Source organism: Aedes aegypti, chromosome 2 (genome assembly GCF_002204515.2).
Source record: "Aedes aegypti strain LVP_AGWG chromosome 2, AaegL5.0 Primary Assembly, whole genome shotgun sequence".
Taxonomy (NCBI): Eukaryota; Metazoa; Arthropoda; class Insecta; order Diptera; family Culicidae; genus Aedes; species Aedes aegypti.
In genome coordinates this window covers 27,181,951-27,206,917 of record NC_035108.1, presented here as the reverse complement: position 1 = coordinate 27,206,917, position 24,967 = coordinate 27,181,951, and the positions used below count along the sequence as shown (strand labels likewise).

General features: G+C 35.9%; 1 protein-coding gene across 2 annotated transcripts in view; it reads left to right on the top strand.

Annotated features, from left to right (window-relative positions):
• The first annotated feature begins 2,877 nt into the window (after positions 1–2,877).
• The window catches only part of LOC5577804 (serine-rich adhesin for platelets), a 572,874-nt gene continuing 550,784 nt past the window's right edge, over positions 2,878–24,967 (top strand). For both annotated transcript variants that reach the window (XM_021840347.1, XM_021840346.1), the window contains exon 1: positions 2,878–3,160. The gene's annotated coding sequence lies outside the window, so the exon portion shown is untranslated. The remainder of the gene's footprint in view (positions 3,161–24,967) is intronic.

Below are 24,967 nucleotides of genomic sequence, written 5' to 3'. Positions count from 1 at the left end.
GTGTGTTCTAACCACTACTCCAGATCCGTTCCCCAAATGCAATGTTTTCCAAGCAAACGCACTTCTTTTCACAGGAATATATCACATTTGATTTTGTTTGCAAAATAATTCCTTATACAAAATATTGCAAATTGTTTACATAAAATATTGGGCATTTGCAAAAAAATCTCAGACACATATTTTGTACATCCAAAACATGGTGTGAGATTTAAATGTTATCTGTGACTAATCATTCCGACCTTGTGAAAATTCTTTAAACTCACATGATATTAAAATACCTGAATGCAGAACACATACATTTTGTGTTTGACAATCATCAAGTGTCTATCATAATTTCAAAATGACCATGATTAAAAATATAACAATCTAAGGTAAAATAGTCCTGGACTTTACTAAAGTTTGGAATTGGTTAACCTGTATGTATGTATTTTTTCAAATTTCCCCGTGTTAGCTTTTTCGCCCCCTTTATGGATTTTTCGCCCCCTAAATCCTGTTTTACAAATTTTCGCCCCTTGAGCCTGAAAATCGCCCCCAGGGGGGCGAATTCGCCCACTTTGGGAATCACTGATCTATAACAATAAAGACCACTAAGGGATGTCCTCAAGGAGGCGTATTGTCGCCTTTATTATGGTCGCTTGTTGTTGATGATATTCTTAATAAATTGACAGAACAAGGCTTCGAAGTTATCGGTTTTGCTGATGATGTGGCCATAATAGTTCGTGGAAAGTTTGAACATACCATCACAGATTTAATGCAGTCTGCACTAAACTGCATTTCGCGGTGGTGCCAAAACGAAGGGTTGAATATAAACCCATCTAAAACCGTTTTGGTACCGTTCACTCGCAGACGGAAAGTAACTTTTAAAAATATAACAATTGAGGGATGTATTGTCCAATATGCATCCAGTGTAAAATATCTAGGAGTTATTCTAGATGATAAACTTGATTGGAACTTGCACTTAGAGCAGGTAATAAGCAAAGCCACTATTGCCCTGTGGGTGAGTAAGAATACTTTTGGTAAAAAATGGGGTCTCAAACCTAAAATGATTCATTGGATCTATACGGTTATTGTAAGGCCCAGGGTAGTTTATGCCGCACTAGTATGGTGGCCTAAAACAAAGCAAAGCACAGCCCAAAAAAAGCTAGAAAAATTGCAACTTTTGGCCTGCATGGCTATGACAGGAGCAATGCGTAGTACGCCATCAAAGGCCTTAGAGGCAGTTCTATATAAGCTTCCACTACATCAACACGTGCAAATGGAAGCTGAAAAGAATGCACTAAGACTGCGAAGAACGAATATATTTCTTGAAGGAAATCTTTCTGGACATCTAAGTATACTGAAAGATTTTCAAATTAATCCATTAGTAGTCATGAACGAAGACTGAATGGAAAGAACCCTAAACCTAGATATACCATATAAGGTGGTTGAAATAGACCGCCAAATGTGGGAATCGGGTGGGCCTAGTATTTCACCAGGATCGATTATGTTCTACACCGATGGTTCTAAAATGAGTGATAATACAGGGGCTGGAATAACAGGCCCAGGAGTTAATGTTTCAATACCAATGGGACGATGGACAACTGTTTTCCTTGCAGAAATATACGCCATCTTACAGTGTGCTTCTATATGTCTTAGAAGAAAGTATAGACATGCAAGGATTTGCGTATTTTCAGACAGCCAGGCGGCTCTGAACGCATTAAAATCCTATACATGCCAATCAAAACTGGTTTGGGAATGCATACAAGTATTGAAGCAACTGGCTATGACAAACCAGGTGTCCCTGTACTGGGTACCAGCCCATTGTGGAATCGAAAAAAATGAGAAAGCTGATTTTCTGGCTAGACGAGGATCGAATACTCAGTTTTTAGGACCAGAACCCTTTTGTGGAGTTTCAAAATGTGTAATACAAATGGAAATAAAAAAATGGGAGCGTAATATGATACAGTCGAACTGGATTGGTACAAATACATCAAGACAGTCTAAACTGTTTATAACTCCAAATAAACAAATTACAGAAAAACTTCTAAACTTAAATAAAAAATCATTCTGTATAGTTATTGGACTTTTTACAGGACATTGTCCAGCTAGATATCATTTAAAGAAGATGGGTCGAAGTCCAACTGATATCTGTCAATTTTCAATACGAGAACTCTTCGACCGGTGGAATTCAAACCTACGATCAAACTGAGGTTTTGGTCTTGGGCTGCACGTTTACCGCTATAACTAGGTATCTGCAGATAAAATGAATAAATCCATTTTCGATGCAATCATCGAAAGTGTAAATTTATGTCGACGAAAATTTACATCAATAGTCATTCAGCAATTGCCGGCCAAGTATAGTGCGATTATAAAAACAAAAATCATGCTAATTTTATTGATTTCCATCACCCCGTTTTTGCGCGGGTGTCGTTTTTCAAATGAGATATGAACACCGAGGGGGCAGCATCCGAACTCGGTCATGTTGTGATGGGGCCGCCATCAATCCATATAATGCTCCCAGCAGCATCATTCTTCCACCCCCAGCTGGTCCCACCACTCTATATCTTTGACTCTATCGTGAGTGCGTGAGTGAGTGTGTGTAGAAACAACGGAGAAGGCCACGACAATCGGTGATAAATGGGCTAGCATAGTAGGCCATATGTTCGCCGTCGATGTTGGCCTACTGTGACTGCGGTAACTGAGGCTGAAGACGTAAACAGACCGAGCTTTTCGGACCGTTCACGTGCTTCTTCGGACAAAAGGGAAAACATGAGATGCGAGAGCGACTCTCAGCGGTGAGTGTGGCAGTCGCAGTAAAAGCTCACTGCGGTTTCCCGAATGTCGCTTTTGGGTTACGACGGAGTCCGGGATGCTTTAAAAAGGCTCCGATAAGGACGAAAAAGCTTCAGTCTTCGGAGGATTTTCATGCAGTGCGGTAGATCGCGAAGTGAAGTGAAATCGAGCTCTCAGGATAGCCTGCCATACAGAAGTGAAGAAGTGTGGTTGAGCTTGCGGGGTGGAGTGCGGAAGTTAGTCTAGCTTCTCTTCGGGAAGGGTGTGTGCCGAGGTTAACGGAAGCGATTCGAGTATCAATCCGTGGTTGTATTTATTTACCTTTCAGTTGTTTAGTCGCGTGCGTTTTCTGAATCATCGAGAGGAAGAGCAGTTGGAAGTTCGTACTGTAAGTGTGAGATAGATGAAGAAATCAAGTGGGGGATTATCAATCAAATCAATAGTAGTATGCCAGAAGTTGCCAGTAATCTTTGAAAATTGAAGGATTGCGTTGTGGAGACTGGAGCGCGTGTATATGTGTGTATTTGCTAGGGGGAATATGACTAGCCAAGGAACATAAGAGGGCTCGACGGGGAACGAGACAATCATCGATCGAAAAAGCCTCCTTCAGGGAAAAAGGAGGCCACACAAACAGTGAGAAAACTAGAACGAGAGTGAGTCCAGAAGTGCGGTACGAAGGATGGAGGGATAACGGATTCCTACATTTCCTGCCTTCGTCGTAGTCTTCAGCTTTTAATATTTCAAAGAAGAGACCTTTGTCTTACGCCTTACGTTTCCCGGTTGGGTGTTCAGTCACGACTGTCCCGAGGGCAGTTGGTTCACCGAATGATCCCATTCTGGGTAGACTGACAACGGATGAGTGATACCTGATATCATAAATGAGTGACCATTCCCAACGAAAGCAAACTGTTAGCCTACTTCGTTTTTGTTCTTCTCGCTTGAATGATAGACACGTGAAAGTCACTTGTCGTATACCGTGACGGGCCGGAAAAGCTCGTCGGTGATATTGATTTCCCATTTATTACATAAAAACATATCTGCGAAAAAGCACAAAATGAGAAGCGAAAAAAATAAAGTGATTTTAATTGTCTCTGCTGCCACTTCAAGCATCCATCAAAGCAGTTCGTGGGTCCCGCGGGGGTTGGAAAAAGAGGGTCCGTTGTGAACCTGTGTTGGGAAATTGAAAATCAATTCCGACGAAATTTTCGCTGGTGCTGATTGACGCGTTCATTAAAAAGAAAGAAAAAAAAAGTATCAAGTACGGAACCATGGGCGCGAAAGCTGATTGCCGGGAAGTGTATGCGTTCAAAAGCTGAAGCAGATGATCGATAGGCAGTCGAGTACTCTGGTGTAAACAACGCGGTATCCGTTTGGACTCTGTACATATGTAACACAGAAGGAAAGACACTCATAATAGGTAAGCTGAGAAAAAAAAAACGCTGTGAAAATTTTCTACATACGTAGCAACATGAAGTGATAAGAGGGGGAGGAAGATGGATATTTTTATAGAGAGTGTACAAGGGGGAGCAACTTAAATTGTTCAGTCATTATTCTATAACGAATGCGCTTTTGCTGGCTTTGTTAGGTATTTCTGACAGATATTTTTTGATCAGTCTTTTTATGGGAAGATATGACATCATTTTAAAGATATATGACATATTGCGTGTACTCTTAATCATCAAGACTGATTAACACATGATGTTTGGGATAAAATGACAGAAAAAAATATTCAGGCAGTAGTTTAATGAGTTATCTTGAATTCGTTTTTGAACCTTTGGTGGAACCGGTGAAACCTGTTCAACCTGACCTGAGAATTCAACGGCTGATGTCTCGGTAACTATTTCCCGAATGACAAAATTCTCGGTAATCTGCTTTGATGACTTAAATTTATTTTTCAGGCCTGGTTAAGATTATTTTCAATCTATTATTGTAAACATTGTAATTAGAAGACACAATACAGAAACAGGTAGATGCATTTTTGGTCTCGTAATCAAATTTTATCCACTTTCTTTTTCGAACAGTTCAATCATACTGCCCATAAAAGCATAACTGAACCATACGAATTTTCGAACCAACACATTTTTTCATCGAAACATTCTTGTTCCAAAACATACTTTACAACTCAAATCAAATTTTATTTGAAACTCTTGCGGAAAATATGAAATTGGCAGTAGCGTAGCTAGGGGGGTGCGGTGGGTGCGGTCCGCATCGGGCCCCGATCTCCTGGGGGCCCCAAAATCGCAGGGCGGAGTTCTCATAACATTAAAAGTTCGACATAGCTTGTTGGAAACTGACAATTTGTAGGATCCTAAACAGATAATGAACATGACAATCATAATTTTTGGAGAAGACTAGAATCAGCGATGTACAGGGGCCCCTTGATTATTTTTTTTTTTAATACTTTAGAGTGGGTCGAGGGGCCCGAGGGACCATAGCTTTGGGCCCCCATAGTTTAGGGGCCTACACAAATATTTGTTTTGTAAGTAATTTTCCTTGGTATTGTTCAATCGATTTCACTCATGAAAAAACTGAGACTTCGATAAGCGACGTCGTTGGTGTCCGTGTTTAGGCTAAGTACCAGAACTAAGCTGACGTAAAACTACAACTGATGTCAAAAGGTGTCGGTGGACCAGAAAAAGAAGAAGATCCTTCGATGATTTATTTCATGAATTCTTATTTCTAATCAAATCTTTCTTAATTTGTAGGCCTCCAAAAATCTAGGGCATTGGTGAGCTTTGAGCATGTACCCATTTCTTACGATCTGAACCATTATTATTGTTTTTTATTTCAGAAATGATACATATTCCTTTTCAATATGATGAATGAGTAAAGGCCTAAAAATGTACAGTTTTTTAGATTTTAAAATATTTTCAAAATAATGAATTTTGTAAAATGTGTAAGCCAAAAATTTTGATTTTTTTAACTATTTAGACTGATGCAAATACTAATTTTCTTTCATGTTGGAGACCACTTGGGAGGCCCAAGGCAGGGAAAAATATTCAGGGTACAAACTGGGGTGCAAACAAATAAAATACATAAAAAGGGTAATTTTACCAAATTTAAATTTCATTTTTTTTTTTCTTGGAATGTGACAGAACAATACGCTCTTCGTGTTTCAAGGTTGTCCTTGGGGTCGTTGTTTTATGGGGTTATTTGAAATTAAAAACGTCAATACCCTGATAGGGTTGAACAGAGCGTCTTCAAAATTTTCGATTTTTTGAAGGAAACGGTGGCGAAAGAAAAAAAAAAATGTATCAGCCTTATCTCAAAATCAATCCTTCAGAAATTACTACAGATATTTTTCCAGGGTGGTGTCTGCTATAAAGTATATCAATGACTTATTGAAATTATTTTCGGAAGTATTTTGATTATTATTACAATAATCACTTATACTGAACAATCCCCAATCTGAAATTTACTGTTGATCGAAATTTCTTCAGGTATTATTTTTTGAATCATTCTAGAACACCAATCAAAAATCATCAAAATTTGTTGTCGGTTGACCTTAAATAATTCATAAGGATATATCTTTAAAAATTTCTCCTGGTAATTTATACGAAATTTTGCCATGAATTTTACCAACATTTATTTTTTGTTAAACGTTTCGAGAGATTTCGTTAAACATACGAGTAAATTCGTTCAATAGTTCGCTTAGAATTCTTTCAGGAATGTTTTCAGAAATCCTAACATGATTTCTACAGAATTAACATTAACCATAAATCTAGGAAACTTTTTTCAGTGCTTTCTTGTAGAAACTCTAGAGAATGTTTTGAGCAATGCTATCGGGATTTTGTTTTCTATTAATTTCTGAAGAATTAATTCGGGTATAAAATCACTTTGATAAAGCTAGATATATATAGGCGTTCCTATATGGACGTCAATTCATTACGGGATTTAAACAAATTGCACAGAGATTCCGAATAGGTCTATTTTATTTCTTTTTTTAAGGATTATTCAAGATTGCCTACAGGAATCATTCTAGGAATTCATCAAGATTTCAACCAAGAATTTCAGTAAGGCGACCTTTGAGCATTTTCCCTTAAAATCCACTGAATGGATTTCTTGGCGTACCTTTGGCCAAGCCCGTGGTTTTCGCAAGTATTTCTTAACCATTAACTCCAAGGATTCTTCTACGAATTATTTTACATATTTCGAATATACCCCTCATTTATTTACTGAGATTTTTTTTCTGGTATTTATCTTACATATTTGTGAGAATTCCTCAGATAACTGGAAACCTTTTGGGATTTGTCCTTCATTTTTCTCCAGTGAGCTCTTTTTGAATTCGTTCATTACTACAAGGAGTTCTTCAAGTGGTTAAAGCAGAAATTTTCCCAGAAACACCTTGCTTGCAAAATTTCTTCTATGACTTCGTTTAAAAAAAGTTTCGAAAAATTTTACTGCAGAAAAATCTGTGCATGTTTTATTTTTCATAGAATTGGAAATTTTTTTCTATAAGTTTCACTGGGAATTCCTCATAAAATAGCATAGCATAGCCTATTAAATCTGCATAAAAACCCCAAATAAAGAATTTATCAGTGATTTGCACAATACTAGAATTTCTGAAGTTTGTCCAGCGATTTTATCAGATGTATAGTAAATATGATCCAAGAATTTTTCACGAGTCTTCAGGAAGTTCAGCTATGGATATTCGTAAGCATACTACTTAATACCGTACAATATACAGAAAGTTATCCAAGAATGTCTCTAAAAATCCTTTTAAACAGAAACATATACAAACTTATGAGGCAATCGTTTCACATATATATTTTTTAATTCCACAAGACGTAGCAATAAAAACTATTTCCTGGACGAAACTCTAGTTACGCCCTGGTATGGGTAATTTTTCACAGGCAGAGATTATTTTGACCATTAAATCACGATTTTTTTTACATATATTGGGTTTGAATTTAAAACTTGTAACCTTCGGAGTTATTGAATCGCCAAGTGGCTCGGTAGCTTAGTTGGTGAAGCACTCGTCTGGCATACAAGAGTCGTGGGTCTGAATCTGACCTGAGCTCATGAGTTTTTCGTGATGTCACTCATAATTCATCCATCTTTACCACGCGTAATGAGTTAGTTTCTTTATTTGATTTAAATTCAACGGATCTACTATTGATCTAATTGAATTGGTTCCTTAATATAACTTTAAGACTAGCTGATCATTACATACATCATTTACGGTACACAGTAGTGAATTTCAACACGGCATTAACGTCGAAGAGGCTCCCATGTGAAACTTTTTTCTCTAAATTCTCTGAACCATTCGACTTTTCAAACCACGAACTAACAAATCAGACAAGACAAGAAACAAACACTGTTAATTTGTGTTTTGAACGTTTTCGAAAAATTGTTGAAAGTACGTGTGAGTTCGGTAATAAAACAATTTTGCAAACCTCCTTCGGGGAGGGGCCCCGAAATTTGGCTCCGCACCGGGCCTCAAAGACCCTAGCTACGCCACTGGAAATTGGTGCAGTATTATTTTAGATAATGCAGGCGGAAATACAGTCAGTGACATAAGTTAGTAACCAAATGCTGTTTTTCCATACAAAATGCCCAAGTTTGGGGTGCTGTATTTCAGCTTCTGGTAGTTCGAATTGGCTGAACTTTGGATGACGAACTACAACTGTTTTGAAGTTTTGCCTGTAAGGGAATTATTACATTGCAGACATTTCATTCTGAAATTGAACAATTTTGTGGACCAGACCAACAACCTACAACTTACCGTTTTAGCATTAAATTAAAAAGTCTCTCGGTTACTTACTTTTGTCTTTGAACAACCCTCTGAAACTCTATGTAAAATGACTGCAATGCAATGTAATAATTTCAGCCAATGCGGACTACCAGAAGCTGAGATACAGCACCCCAAACTTGGGCATTTTGTATGGAAAAACAGCATTTGGTTACTAACTTATGTCACTGACTGTATATGCACTTTCACCTCAAATAGCAACTGCAAAATTATAAATGTTATGTTATTCAATAGAATTGTCAATGCTTTTCTGTGCGGTGGTGTTAGATGAATCTGACATGCAGAAATGAACTAGAGAAATTTGAACATTTGTAGGAGAAGCAAGACTTCAAACTTTGACCGCTATTTTTTAATGCCTACTTTTTCCATATACAGTATGGATCCAATTTCGTCAGCCCGTATTTTTAACCACAGTGTTAGTTTTCCTTCATAATTTAAGAAAATATTTCAAACTATTTGTGCTTTCAATATCTATCTAGCGTTCATACATTTAAGATACGCCTGACAGTCAAGTTTGAATGGCAATATATGGCAATAAGACGGGCTGATGAATTCGGGTCCATACTGTGAATCGTATTTAAATTCTAAAGAAAACGGCAATTATGTATCCTAAACGTAATAAATATTGCGGAGCCGTGGGGCAATCGACTCTTTTCATGGTCAATTTATGGACCTCCGGCGGTTTATGGACGAAAAGTCGAAAGGACAAAAGGTCGAAAACGATTTGCTTGGTGGGAAATTTACCCTTCTTTGAAAATAGATTTTCGACCCCCTCCTTTTTTGCTTTTCGACCTTTTGTCTTTCGACCTTTTGTCATAGATTCACCTCCGGAAGATCTGGACCAACTGTAAAAATGAAAAGGTATTGACACCCAACCTACACTCTCGCGCAAAAGTTTGGGTTCACTCCCCGAAAAAACATACAAAAGTGTTTTGTCCATATCTCAGGGATTACACGTCCAATTGAAACTCTATATGGCTCATTCAAAAGGCAATTTGTTGAAAACATTTTTTTAATTTTGTTTACTAAATTTCTACTTCAAGATATGCACTGAAAAACATGGTTAATTTTTCCAGCTTTGGATCGACCAAAGTTTTGAACCACTACGGCATTAGAATCGTAATCTCATAATCTTTGAAGAGCACTTGCAAAATGTTGGAAAAAAAATATAAATAAAATAAAGAACTATTCAAAATTATTGAAACAGCAGCGTATTAAAGTATAATTACCGAAAACATATGAAAAATACGAGATTTGTGAAAACTATGATTATGATTATGATTGACGTATATTACACTTGTGATATCAAGTATAATATACGTCAATCATAATCATAATCATAGTTTTCACAAATCTCGTATTTTTCATATATTTTCGGTAATTATACTTTTATTGATCCAAACAAATTTTAAAGTGATCTAATTCGCTGTGCACATTTAGCGGTTTTGATAGATTTCAATTATTATTATGGACAACGTTACTTTTATAGTATTATGTTCTCGATTTCTTCAAATAACTTACTTTGGAGAATTCCTCCAACATTTCCTTCCAATTTTTTTATTCTTTTAATATATCTTTAGAAATTTAGTCAGTAATTCTTCAAAAATTATCTTCTGTGCAACCTATATTAATTTTCCGGCGAGATATCATGTAGTTTTTTTTTTCTTCAAAAATTTACGAGTTACACGATTTTTTTACAGAACCAGCTACTAAAAAACTATCCTAGAATTCATCCAGAAATTACTCTAATGATTTTTGCTGATATTTAAGTGTTTTCTATAGCGAATAATGCAAAATTTAGGACCATTGGATTCCAAGAAAGTGACAATTTATTGATGAGATCCTCCATCAATGTCTTCTGGGAATCCATCAGGAATATTACCAGTTTTTGTACGAAACTCATCACAAAATTTCTTGGATAAATATTGTTTTTATCTTTGAGCAATAGCTGGTGGATTAATACGAGATTTTGCTTTCCACGTATTAGCGATGCATACGGGAGAATTTTTGATGGAAGGTCAGCTGATATGTCTAGCTGGCATTATTTTTGACACAATTACTGGTGGTATGCTGGAAGGTATTGAAATGGAAATTTATGAAGCTTGTTTAGTCAAAACTTTTTTTTGAGCATAACTGTATTCTGAATCTTGAGCCGTTTGCTAGAATCTTTTTGCCAGAATGGACCATTTGCCAGAAAACCATTTGCCAGAATGGACCATTCTCCAGAAAGTCATTCCCCAGAAAGACCATTCCCCAGAAAATAATATAACTTCATTACTAAGCTTCACGTATACATACTTAGGCGTGTAAAATACTTCAAATTATTATGATTTCCAGCATACGATGTTTAATTGAACGAAAAATTATTGTTTCGTAAGATTTTCACCTTTTCAAACTATGGTATCGTTGGCTTTCGAGCTTTTCATAGTTTACTAAAAATTTCTATTTTTTCAATGCTATGATGATCACTTTTCAAACTATTTTATAATACTCATAACAGGCAATTTTATTTTCAACATTCTATTGAAGGTTTTCCCTTCTTTGAGTATTAAACAGTTCTTTAGAAATAATTTATACAAGGATTTATATGCTTCATAGGAGATTCACCCTTCTTTCATTGGCTGTTCTTCATAATTGAAACTGAAATAGTTGTTGAAAATTTTATCTACAATATGCTGTCATCTCAATTTTCAATAAATACAGTGAAAGACTGGTGGAATTTAAAATGTCTGCAATGTGGATTACAGTGAAATAATAGAATTCAAAAATCGTAAAATAGATAGTCAATGCTTGTCTCCAAATAAAGAAGCCATATTGAAAGTGAGTTGATCATGAATTTCTTAACCATGACGTTCATGTGATTTGTAATCTTCAATAGTCCGAGTGATTCCTAAAACAAAAATCATACCCATTTGATTCGTACAGCAATTGACTAAATATAAGAAAAAATTGCGACCAGAGGTTTCCACCGTGGATCATGCCCACGTGGCAGTCCTCCAAAGGATTTCTGAATATCTCCGGTACCAGATAGTTGAAACTAACAATCAGGGCAAATACTGAAAATTGAGAATTTTTGGGCAACCGATCGAAAATTATATAAAACTGTCTTAAAACAAAAACATACGTGGTTCAAATTATTTTCAAGATTAGAAAAGTTTAACGTTAGTTTTTTTGAAGAATGAATTCAGATATATGATCGAAAGGTCGTTTAGCTAAATTTTGCCTTCTTCATTTGAGTTATACTAATAATATAATTTTTGGCACCAAACTTATGATGTTTCAAATATGATTTTCTTTTATAAAGATACACTCTTCAGTAAAATATCCATTCAACTAGAAAGTATTTTTGCCTAACGTTTTAGCTCTATTTTTCTCAGGTTAGTTATGTAGCAAAAAATTGAAATCTGACAACAGTTCTGTCATACATTTTTCACGTTGTGAAAATTACAAAAAATGATATGCGAAGGATTGTAACAAAACAGAATAAAAACATAGATCGACGAATCACGTTGTTTTATACCTTTACATTACAATGATAAAAATATGATTTGGGGCAACATCCACGACACGAGTGATATGTTGCAGAAGTGATGCTAATGTTCTAATCAGTTTTCGCAGTAGCTATGCAGTGATAGTAGTCCACTCTTCTGGATAAAATTATCTGAAAGTTGGTTATACAATATGTCGTGCTATAAGTACAAATAGGGACCTGGATCCTATTATTGGTGCTTTTGATTCACTTCGGCATTGTTTTTTTAAAGCTACTGAGCAGCGTCGCATTGAAGTGCTTCTTATTGTAAAGTTTCACATAATTCGACAAAAAATACCCCCACATGCCAAAGTGAATCATGGAAGTGCCCTAGTAGCTCTGCACCCTAATATGAGTATTACCAAAATACTCAAATGTTAATTTTTAATACTTCTGTAGCCTTACATTTTCTATAAATTTTACGATCAATATATTTCATATCAAAGTTGAAAATTTATTTAAAAAAAAATGATTCTGGAGAATGGTTTTCTGGCAAATGGTCCATTCTGGGGAATAGCTTTCGGGCGAATGGTTTTCTGGCAAAAATCATTCTGGCAAATGGTTTTCTGGCAAATGTCATACAATCAAATCGACAATTATGAGATATTCTTGAAATATGCATGAAAATTGTGGGTTTAAGTCTCGGCGCCCCGCCTACGTTATCTCTTAGCACAATACAGCATAATGTTACCATTAAATACATTTCATGTTCAGTGCCGGATTTGGGCCTCGGGGGGCCCGGGCCAGATCTCATAAAGAGGGCCCCTTAATACAAAATTCAGCATGTTTTGAAATTCCAAGAACTAACGTATTGAATTTGAGTTTTGAATGAGATGTTCAGTTCAAAGATATGAGGGCCCCAAATGCAAAGAGGTGTAAATGATATTTTGGCCGATTGTTAGTTAAATACATTGCAAAAATTTCGACTATTTTCAAGCTACCCAATATCTTTTTTGGTCCAATTGGAAATATTTAATAATTTGTAGAAAACAGGCTAGTTTTCTTGGTTTCTATATAATTTGTATGAAGTGACGAATTGCTGAAAAATTACAAAGCCTTTTTTTCAAAGCTTTCAAACCATCCATATAGAAAACGGCAACTTTTCACTCTTCAAATTGTTTTTAATTTAGCCAAGAAGAACAAAATAACTAGTTGACAAACACATTTTCCTGATTTTTTTTATGTAATGTCTGAGTCAAAATTGTTGAATTCCTGATACAACTTTTGCTCGTAATATAAAATTTCAATGAAAATAAGACCATTTCATAGAAATTTGAAATCACGAGCAAAAGTTGTACCAGGAATTTAACAATTTTAACTCAGACATGGTAACACACTATGTCCAAACGAGCAGATTATGAAAATTGAATGCACCTCGGATTTTTTTTCCGATAGAGTTCAGTATTTGGTTTACTTTTTCATAATCGGAAGGTTTTAAAACATTCCACCAGTGAAATTTTGATTTTTTTCCACTTTTAAGCGTTATTTTTTTCATATACAGCCCATGAAAATCACGTTTTCATACGCATTTCACCCTATACAAATGCATGAAAAAAATCATAGATAGAATGGTTGGTTGACAAAACGTCGAATGCCAAAACGTCGAAAGGACAAAACGTCGAAGGGACAAAACGTCGAAAGGACAAAACGTCGAAAAGTAAAGCAAATAAGGAAACGAAATTTCTTGGAAGAATGATTCACTTCCGGAAGAATAAATAATTCATTATGTGCCAAACATTATTCACAGCATATTTAATCGACCCCGATGTGACAAAAATAGGTCTAGCAAACAATGCGGAAAATTCTTCATTTTAGACGTTTTGTCCTTTCGACGTTTTGTCCCTTTCGACGTTTTGTCCCTTTCGACATTTTGCCATTCGACGTTTTGGCATTCGACGTTTTGGCTTTCGACGTTTTGTCTTTCGGCATTTTGTCCCTAAACCAGATAGAATATTTTAAAACCTTTTGATTATGAAATTATAGACTTGAAACTGATCGCTAGCGGGAAAAAAAATCCGAGGTACATTCGATCTTCATAATCTGCTGGTTTAGACATAGCGTGATACTGCTACTTTGCCACTTCCGAAAACGCCTTTTCCTTCTTCGGACACTCCATATCCAGGAGAGCTTATGGAGCTCATCATTATCGCAACATAAAACTTTTCAAGATGCTAAACGAGCCGATTATCTATTATGAATTATTTGAAATTGATGGAGAGTTCTTTCAAGATATTCTGAGCTCGGCTTTATTATCATCATTTTTTTAGTTTTAGTTAAACACATTTCGCTCTTTTATCTAGGTTTTGACCCTTTTACTGGAACTTTTTTGACTATTAACTCGTTATATGAATCTATTGAAAAAAATATAAAAAATATGAAGTTTTCTTATACCATCGTTTGATTTTCTCAAGAGTTCAGTCACAATTTTCAGAACTTCTAAACTGGCCTTTCCCATTAACATCCTTGTAGCACATTTTATATTAAATTTTTGAATGGGCCATAAGTACAAATTTACAGGTTTTCTATGGTTGCTGCATTTTTTTCGAAACCGTGGTATTTATATTTGATAGATTATATTCATTGTTAACTCTAAACCTTTACTGAATCCCAAGAAAATTTCATAATCTATGTCGTTTAAAATTACTTAAAAACTGACTACCGCGTCACAAAATATTTTTTCTCACACGCAAGCTTCTGATAGCATTGCAAATATGTTTACATTGTAGAGTTCTAATAAGAAACCAATAAACTCTTTGAATAAAACTTGAAAAGATTTTTTAAGATTGTGTCTTGAACGTAATTATTGTTTTTTTGTTTTTTTTTTATATTAAGAATAATAATTGGCTAAACCAAATTGTGAGATTCATACATTAGAAAAAGGAAGAAATCTACTCAAATATTAGAATGTTGATTGCATCGTAAGAATTATATGGCTAAAGAGAAAATATTAAAAAAATATTTCAAAACGTTTTTGTTCTTAATTTTGGCAGGTGCGTCACACTCGCGATCACATTGGGTACCACTTCTAGTACTGCATTTGGTCCCTTGGTACTGCAAAAAGTACCCAAGTTTGACAGATCGAGTACACTTTTCACGGAATTCTAGATTTTGCTTTATTACAAGGGACATGGAGGTCTTTATTTCGTCTTTGATTTTGGTTCTTCGGGGGCCCCCCCTAATCGGGAGGCCCGGGGCATTTGCCCCCTCGGCACCCCCCCAAATCCGGGCCTGTTCATGTTGGTTAACATGCGAATAATTCTCGCTCTTCAAAATGTTCGAATTTATGCTCATTCAAAAGCTCTTGTCGATCAAGTAAAGAAACGGCATTTGATTGGTCAAATTTATAGACCCCTCGATAGTTATAACTAAAACAGTTTTTGGGGACTTCTCTATTTTTGACAATTCTTGGCTCACTCAAACTGCCATTACTCAAAAATTTCTTCAACAACCTCTTCACAATAACGTGGTTTTGGAAAGAGAAAACATAGAAGCATCATTTGCAAAAAAAAAAAAAATATTTGGCGACCATATTGAATTTAGCCGCCATATAGGATTTTAACGAAAAAAAAATTGAATTTTCATTGGGTTCGCAACCATCGATTTTAATTTTTTTAATCATTAGAAAGCTAAGCTAGTTGTACACAAATAATCAGAGGTGTTTGGTTTTTTGATCAAAAGTTATATGTGATTTTTTAAAATATTTCTTATCGCGTTGGCAATTTGCGATCAAATAATGGTGCTATTGCGATTGTAAAAAAATGTTTTATATGAGATATTAGAACATTGGATCTAGGGGTCGTCCAAAAATGACGTCCATAATTAAGGGGAGAGGGTCAATGAAAGTGTCACATTGCATGTATCTGGTACTGAAATTAGTCTTGAGAAAAGAGGGAGGGGGTCTAGAATTTCCTAAAACTTATGGATACTTCATAGGGGTCACACGCAAATTATGTCACACCCCATGGATCCTGGCTCCTTCAAGTAATATCGAATGCTATTAGCCTTGGACGAATTTTATCACTTCTTATACTAAGTCTACAAATGCCACAGACCTTCTAAGATTTTTTATCGCTTGTTACGCTCTGCATAACCTCCACCAATCGTGACGTGACATGCGTGACATGATTTGCGCGTGACCCCTATGAAGTATCTGTAAGTATCTGTAAGTATCAGTAAGACTGAAAAGAACAAAGTATGTGTGCTCCATACCGAGAAAAAACTGTATATTCATATTAGTGGGCGTTCTCCTATATTGACACCCTCTTTCTCTTCGTACCACCCCCCTCTCTCTAAGGAAATATTCAAATATGACATCCATATTTTTAGGAATTTCTAGACCCCCTCCCTCCTTTCTCAAGACTAATTTCAATGCCTGATACATGCACTGTCACACTTTCATTGACTCTCTCCCCTTTTAATTATGGACGTCATTTTTGAACGACCCCTACATCCGATGTTTATGATATCTCATGTAAAACATCGTAGAGATAATTTCAAATAGATCACAGCGAGCGTAAATCGCAATAGCAGCATAATTTGACCGCAAATTGCACCAGCGCGATAAGAAATGTTTTACAAAATCGCACATAACTTTTGATCAAAAAACATGCACCTCTGATTTTTTCATTCTTCTTCTTCTTTCTGGCGTTACGTCCCAACTGGGACAAAGCCTGCTTCTCAGATTAGTGTTCTTTTGAGCACTTCCACAGTTATTAACTGAGAGCTTTGTTTGCCGATTGACCATTTTTGCATGTGTATATCGTGTGACAGGTACGAAGATACTCTATGCCCTGGGAATCGAGGAAATTTTCTTTACGAACAGATCCTCGACCAGCGGGATTCGAACCCACGACCCTCAGCATGGTCATGCTGAATAGCTGCGCGTTTACCGCTACGGCTATCTGTGCCCCATATTTTATTTAAAACTAGCTCAGATTTCCAATGATGCAAAAACTTATAAATCGGTGGTTGTGAACACAATGAACATTCTTTTTTTTTTCGATAAAATCTTATATGGCGGCCATATTAAATATGGCCGCCAAATATTTTTATTTTTGCAAATAAAATTCGTATGTTTTCTCTTTCCAAAACCATGTTATTGTGAAACGGTTGTTGAAGAAATTTCTGAGTTATGTCAGTTTGTGTGAGCCAAAAATTGTCAAAAAATGAGCGGCCCTCAAAAGCTGTTTCAAATACAACTATCAAGGGGTCCATCAAGTTGACCAACCGAATGCAGTTACTTTACTTACTCGACAGAAGCTTTCGAATAAGCATAAATTTGAACATTTTGAAAGACTACGTGTAAATAGTCGGCCGGTCTCAGCGAAAATAACTCATGTCTATATTTTTCTATATTGAACACGTTCCTTAACCCGTATAGGCCTGAGTAAAAGCAAAAAATACTGAAACGCTCACATAACTTATTTCCAGAAAGGAACTCGGGAATATTACTGCTGCCTGAGATTTTCCGGTGGGTCACTGGGTCCGGTAAAAAAGGCGATTTTTTGGGACATGCCAAGTTATCTTTATTTGTTTCCAATGGCAATTATTTTAATTTGCATAAATCAAAATCATTAAGATCTGATATTCAACATTGTAAATGAATAGTTGAAACGGTGCATGTGTAGGATGTACCAGATAGATGTGGTCACATGTAATAGCGATAATAAAAGTTGTAATCAATTTGATTACAAATTATTCGACTTTGCTCGGGTAGCCTCTGCTTTGTAAGTAATATAGATAGAAAATGAATAAATGCTAATTTTTAAAGATAACCTTTATTGCTTATTGAAAATACATGAATAAATTCATGAAATCTGTAATACCGATGTGGAACAAATTTTACCATGATAGTATATTTTATTATTAATAAGTCATTCAACAATTTAAAGAACAACATACCAACAACAAAATTTGCTATGATTGCATGTTTTGCAATAATGGTAGAACTGATATTTTTGCAAAATTGTTTTGCAAAAATAAAAAGAGATTGTTAGCGCCAATAATCCCATGGATTGGAAGAACTTGAGTTAAATAAATTTAATACTGCGATGTGTTCGAAATGAGGGGATTAGATGCAAAGGGATGTAAGTGACTTAAACCTAGTTTTGTGAAAATCGACTTTGAAATTTTTTCAGCAATTTTTCATTTTATTATCTCTTTTGGACGGAAAAACCACCTAAAATACCGTTGAAAGGATTGTGAACAGTCTTGTATAACAAACAAACCAATCAAAATGTCACTTACATCCCTTTGCGTTTGGGCCCCACAATTGTCCAAAGTAAGTTGCCATAATGATTCTATAAAGGTAGCTCAAAGAAGCTCAAAGCTCATCGCCGACAGCTAGGAAAAGTTAACGACAGATTAACTGACGCTCATCTAGCAGCGGCGCTTCTCCTTTCTCTGATAGATCGGTGCAAGGCCACCGAATATGTGCTTCTTGCATCTTGTGTATGCATACGACAAACGAAACATAGAACCCCAAACTGAAAGCCGGTTAAGCTAACCTTGTTGTACGAGCTGCACGTACTGTGTATAAGCTTACTTTCGAGAGCATCCAGGATAAGGATGCACCGGTGCTCTGCATTCTAAATCCGCATCAGCGCCTAGGGTGGCACTTCCGTACCGCGCACATCCCATCCGGATCTTTTGGATGAAATTTTGATTATAATTAATAATTTATCGCGAGCTCATCCATCGCTAATTTAAACATGATTCATTCAAATGAGTGCGAATTGGTAATTATTCACAATGGGACCACCGCCACTCGAATACGATTTGCAGCTTAACTAGTTTCCTTTCATCCTTTGTACCGGATTGGGGGAGGTCAGGTCAGGAAAGCGCCGTATTCTCACACTGACGTCCCATTTGGGAAATGGAGCCAGTAAGCCACGGCCCGGTGACCTTCCAAGGGCGCTATGTACAAAAGCTATTAGGCAATACATAAGCTTTTCTTTTCCAGGAAGCCCTGATTTTAAATTCTGTTCTATTGGGTGAATTTGCGGATGTAGCTTTCGACAGGGATTGAACGTCGCAGGTGAAACTTTACTTTTTGGTATTCTGGGACGAAATATCTCGCTCGTCGTTCGCCCAAAATACAATTTCAAAATACATTCTGGTCTTAGGTGTTATTTATTGAGGATTTATTATGCGTGCGAACAGATTTGATGAAGCATTGAATGAAACTGAACAGTCTTTGTAGTACAAAACTATTGAAAGTAGGGTTTTGGTACCGGGAGTACCGGTACCGAAAGTACCGGTACTACCGACAATTCTTTGGTACCGAAATACCGGTACTGGAAAACGTTGAGTACCGGTATTTTCGGTACTGATGTAAAATATAATAATTAATTGGTTCAATAAATTCCTTTGCAATTAATGTTACGTAAGTTTGGTTAAAATCGTTAATGGCGAATTTCGCTGGTTAACCAAGGAACGTATCACATAATGGCTTATTTTAATTATCATCTTTTCATCACGAAGTATGGTTTATCTCCATACATTAGAACGTTGAAAGTACGCTCATAGTTTGCATCTTGTTTGAAATATGTTTTGGAACATTTAAAAAGACTGAAGGTGAAGTTATTGAACGGAAATGATACAAATAAAGCTGCTGATGGTGAATATCTAGAAAACTAGGCACAAATATAAAGGTTTCAGGATATTGTAGAATTTAGAAGTGTTAAGTAATATGGTACAAATATTGATAGATATTATTCGAATTAATTCGTGTATTATAAGTCTGTTCTAAGCGAAATATTTGTTAACATTTCACGATGCATGGGCAAATATTCGAGCAACATTCGGATAACACTAAAAGAGCTTTGTACGTATCTGAAAGTTTTTTTTCATAAAAATATGCAATCGAATGGCAGTTGAACATTTATCTTTAACACGCTTTTTATTTTTAGTAGTATTTTTATGAATGCAAAGGTGATTGCACGTTAAGTCAATAAATTATTAATTTTGAACGATTTTTCGCACCACATACAACATTACACAATACATCAGCAACTTTTTCGAATTTCCTAGACAATGGTCAACTGTGGATGGTTAAAGGACATATTTGAATAAATAAGATCCATTCCGTCAGAAAAAAAACTCTAATTTCAACACATATTTTATAAATTTAGAACGGTTAATTAATTATTATTTTAGGACCATATTTTTGACGTGTGATAATTCATAAAAATGAAGACTAAGTATCAGCAAACTTGTGTTTATTGACGAATTCGGAAAAGTTGCAATTTTTTGTCAAATATATGTATACATACATGTATACAAATAATGTATACATACAACATGTATGCATGCAACATAAAGTTTATTGCAAAAAAATCTTCCAGTACCGATATTTTACCGGTACTACCGGTACTGAGAGTCACAGTACCGTAGAACCGGTACTCGTCAAAAGGGGTCGGTACTTGGAACCCTAATTGAAAGTTCTTTGCAGATACCTAAAAATGCTTCACTTAAAGCTTATTTGCCGGCAATGTTAGTTGGTTATAAATAGAATTGGAAAAAGCCATGTGATGTATGTTAATTTTAATCTTCAACACCTCAATTGGCTTGTTTTATTAGGATAATGACTGTAGATACTTTCTTTCCTGTTTCCTGTCCGTCATCGCGACCAATTTTTAGATCTGTCGTGATATCACCCGTATCCTTAGCGTAGTGCAAGTCGTATTACTCTATTGATAATGTAGGTACTGTAAAACGGGGTATCTTTGATAATGCGGGTAACTTTGATAGTGCGTTACCCACCACATATTAAGGATTTATTCACAAATTTCATGACGCTGAAAATTGTCATTTAGTACCCACCTACCCCACCTGTAACATTTCGAGAACACCCACCCACCCCCTTCAGCGTTATGAAATTTGTGAACAAGCCCTAAACCAAATAGAATAATTTATATTAATCGGCTAAGCAAAACAAATGCAAAACTAAAGAATATTAGTATGACACTTCATGTAAGAGCTGTTTTCATTTGAATCGAGAACATTTGAGGCTTTATATACGAGTATTAAAAACTGACATGATTTTAGCATCCACGAAACGCTTACAAACAATCTGTTCTACGATCACATTTTGATGTACCGTAAAATCGGGTGTAATTGATCAGAAGGGTGAAATTGATCATCGTATCACACGATTTTATTTATTCCTAATGAAGCACAAATATCAATGTAAGCTGCAGTAAATGAACGTTTTTTGTCGTAGCTATTGTCGAATTGTGTGTTGTGAAGTTTTTTGCGTTGAAGAATGTATATTGCTATGAAAATAATGTAAAATTTCAAAATCATGTACGGTGCTGTATTGACAAACATCTATAAACTTCTATTTCTAAGCAAGGATTTGAACATGGTATAAACCTGAAAGTTTGTGAGGATGCTTAATATATATCCCCAAACCAGATTTCATCACCAAAACTCGAACCAATTCGCTCATATGGTTGAAATAATTGAATTTCTGGTAGATATCATTGAATTCCTTAGGAAATTGCATACTTTTAGGCGTTTTTCGCGTAATTGTTGAACTTTAACTATGCATTATTTATATAAATATGGCATTGTTAAGAATTTGACAAGCAGATTCGGATTCAGAGAGCTCAAATTTATCATGTAGAGTTGATTTGAAAACTAACAATAATGGCATTGACAAGTGATCAATTTCACCCCGAAATGAAATCCCCTGAATTTTTATTGTAGAGATATATATTAATACTAAAATGACATTTGTTAGAAAATTTCAGTGCATGAGTCGATGAGGCTCACCTTCGTACTTGTTTTTCTGCGTTTATTTTTTTGGCATTGTTTACATTATAGAAAACAGACTAGAAAAACCGTGAAAAATGATCAATTTCACCCGAAATTACGGTAGTTTTGAATAGTTGGTTACTTATCTTTGACAGCCTAGTTATCATAGAACTTGAATACGGTCTCAAACCTCTTAGCGTGAAGTATTTTCATAAACTGGAACCATTTTTGTAATCTAAGTCAGAAATTTCCATATAACGTTGAACGCCCCGAAGTATGCAATGCCCTATAAATGTCACGCAATTAATTCAATTTTGTTCAATTTATACTCCATTATCAAAGTAACCCCAAAACAGAAAACCGACTTTCGATCAAATAAAAAATTGTATATCCATTCAAAATAAATCTTTGGCAATTTATCAACTGCAATCGATAGCTAGGATGCCAGTACTTGTTGTAAAAATATAAAATCTAATTCTTTGAATTAGAAGCATGAATTTTCAAATTTTCTTCGAAAAAACTTTCAAAGTTAGCCCGTTTTACGGTACTTAGTCATGATTAATTTATCTCTAATCTCTTACTGTCTGATGCACATTAAAAATACAATACATTCAACTACAAGGGTCGATATAATGATCTAACATTGAAAAAGCATACAGTCGGGTCTCCTATTAAACGCATTCCTATAACGTGCACTCCTATTACGCTCACTCCTATAAGACACACCAGAACGTTATAGGAGACCCAGGGCTTATGGGATTTCATCACTTTGGGGGTGTCGTTGAATATCTCGTATGCCGCAAGAGATAGCAAAGTATTGTCTTCGGCGAAGTTTTAGTGCTAAATACGATCTACCTTTAGGAGTTGAGGATCATCCTTTTAGTTGAGAACTTGGCCGGTAGGGGCGCTTTTTCTGATTTGTACTATATGAACCATGAGGGATAAGAATGCAAAATTTTGTAACATATGATATCTCTAGATCCTGATGTTTTGGAAGGTTGGTGTCTTCGGAAGAGTTGTTCAGTAGCTCAAGGGCTGACATGCGGTGGTCATTCTGATACGGAATTACGCCACCAGGCGGCGCTAGTGGACATGGAATTTTTGTTTTGCGCATAGCTCAGTAGCCTGACCACTTAGAAAGATGGCGTCTTCAGCAAAGTTGCTCAGTATCACAAGGACTAACATTATTTGAGCCGAAAGTTTCGAAATTTTGCCACTAGATGGCGCTAGTGAGCAAATAATTTTTGATTCGCGAATAGCTCAGTAGCCTGACCACTTAGAAAGATGGCGTCTTCGGCAAAGTTGCTCATTATCACAAGGACTAACATTATTTGAGCCCAAAGTTTCGAAATTTTGCCACTAGGTGGCGCTAGTGAGCAATGATTTTTTGTTTTGCGCATAGCTGAGCAGCCTGACCACTTAGAAAGATGGCGTCTTCGGCAAAGTTGCTCATTATCACAAGGACTAGCATTGTTTGAGCCCAAAGTTTCAAAATTTGGCAACTAGGCGGCGCTAGTTGCCAAAGAATTTTTGTTTTTCGCATAGCTGAGTAGCCTGACCACTTAGAAAGATGGCGTCTTCGGCAAAGTTGCTCATTATCACAAGGACTAACATTGTTTGAGCCCAAAGTTTCGAAGTTTTGCCACTAGGCGGCGCTAGTGAGCAAATATTTTTTGTTTTGCGCATAGCTGAGTAGCCTGACCACTTAGAAAGATGGCGTCTTCGGCAAAGTTGCTCATTATCACAAGGACTAACATTATTTGAACCCAAAGTTTCGAAATTTTGCCACTAGGTGGCGCTAGTGAGCAAAGAATTTTTGTTTTGCGCATAGCTGAGTAGCCTGACCACTTAGAAAGATGGCGTCTTCGGCAAAGTTGCTCAGTATCACGAGGACTAACATTATTTGAGCCGAAAGTTTCGAAATTTTGCCACTAGGCGGCGCTAGTGAGCAAATATTTATTGTTTTGCGGATTGCTCAGTAACCTGACCAAAGTTGTTCAGTATGACAAGGGCTATCGATTTTTCTGGCATTGTCACGTTTGAGTAAAAGTGCCTAGAGAAAAATACATACATTATATTTTACTTTCGGATAAAAGTGTGGCTAGTTTCCTAGTATTTTCGACGGATTTGGAGAATTTTTGATCAATTTTTTGATATGAGAAAGAGCGAGGATCCATTTACTACTTAAATGTGTGATCGTTAGCTATTTATATGAACCAAAGAAAAAATATGTATTTTTATTTTTATTTCGTCATTGTATGAACTCCACAATTTCCAAGATATGGATAGAAATGAAGTTAGGTTGGAATGTCAGTCATTACTTATAAATTGGGAAATCAATTCGCTTAATGAGATAACTAGGACTGGCCTTATCTCTTCAGTTACACAACACTCTTGTTTGAATATTTTTATAATATAAACCTTCTTTTTCATAACGATAATTCAATTCTATAAAAAAAACTTTTTCTCCCGATTTCTTCGTATATATAATACAGTAATGACCCGATTTTGTCTGCCCCCGATTTTGTCTACCCCCGATTTTATCTACCCCCGATTTTAACCTTTTTTAGACTCGATTTTGTCTACCCCCAATTATAACACCCTTTTGACCCGATTTTGTCAACCTTCAAAAAATACATTATTTTAATGTGAAAATATTAGGTACAACCATATTGTAAAAAGTCAGGTGTGACATTGGCCACGTCTATACGATCATCCAAAGTATGAATTCACTTTGTATCACAGTTGTCACAGAATGCAGTTACGTTAGGGATCTAGTATATTATTAAGGTTCATACAAAAATATAAAAAAACGCTGTAAACATCAACAAAAATATTAAACGAAGTCTATGAATGAGAATAAATATAAAAAAAGTCGAATTTTTTTTCCCGATTTTAGCTTTTTCCCGTTTTAGTCAACCCTAAATGCAACATGGGGCTGACCAAATCGGGACATTACTGTATCTAGAAACTCTCAGCTCAAATAATGTTAGTGCTTGTGGTACTAGACAACTTTTCTGAAAACTTTTTTTTCTAAATGATCAGGCTACTGAGCAAGCCGCAAAACAAAAATTCTTTGCTCACTAGCGCCGCCTAGTGGCAAATTTTCGAAACTTTCGGCTCAAATAATGTTAGTGCTTGTGATACTGAGCAAC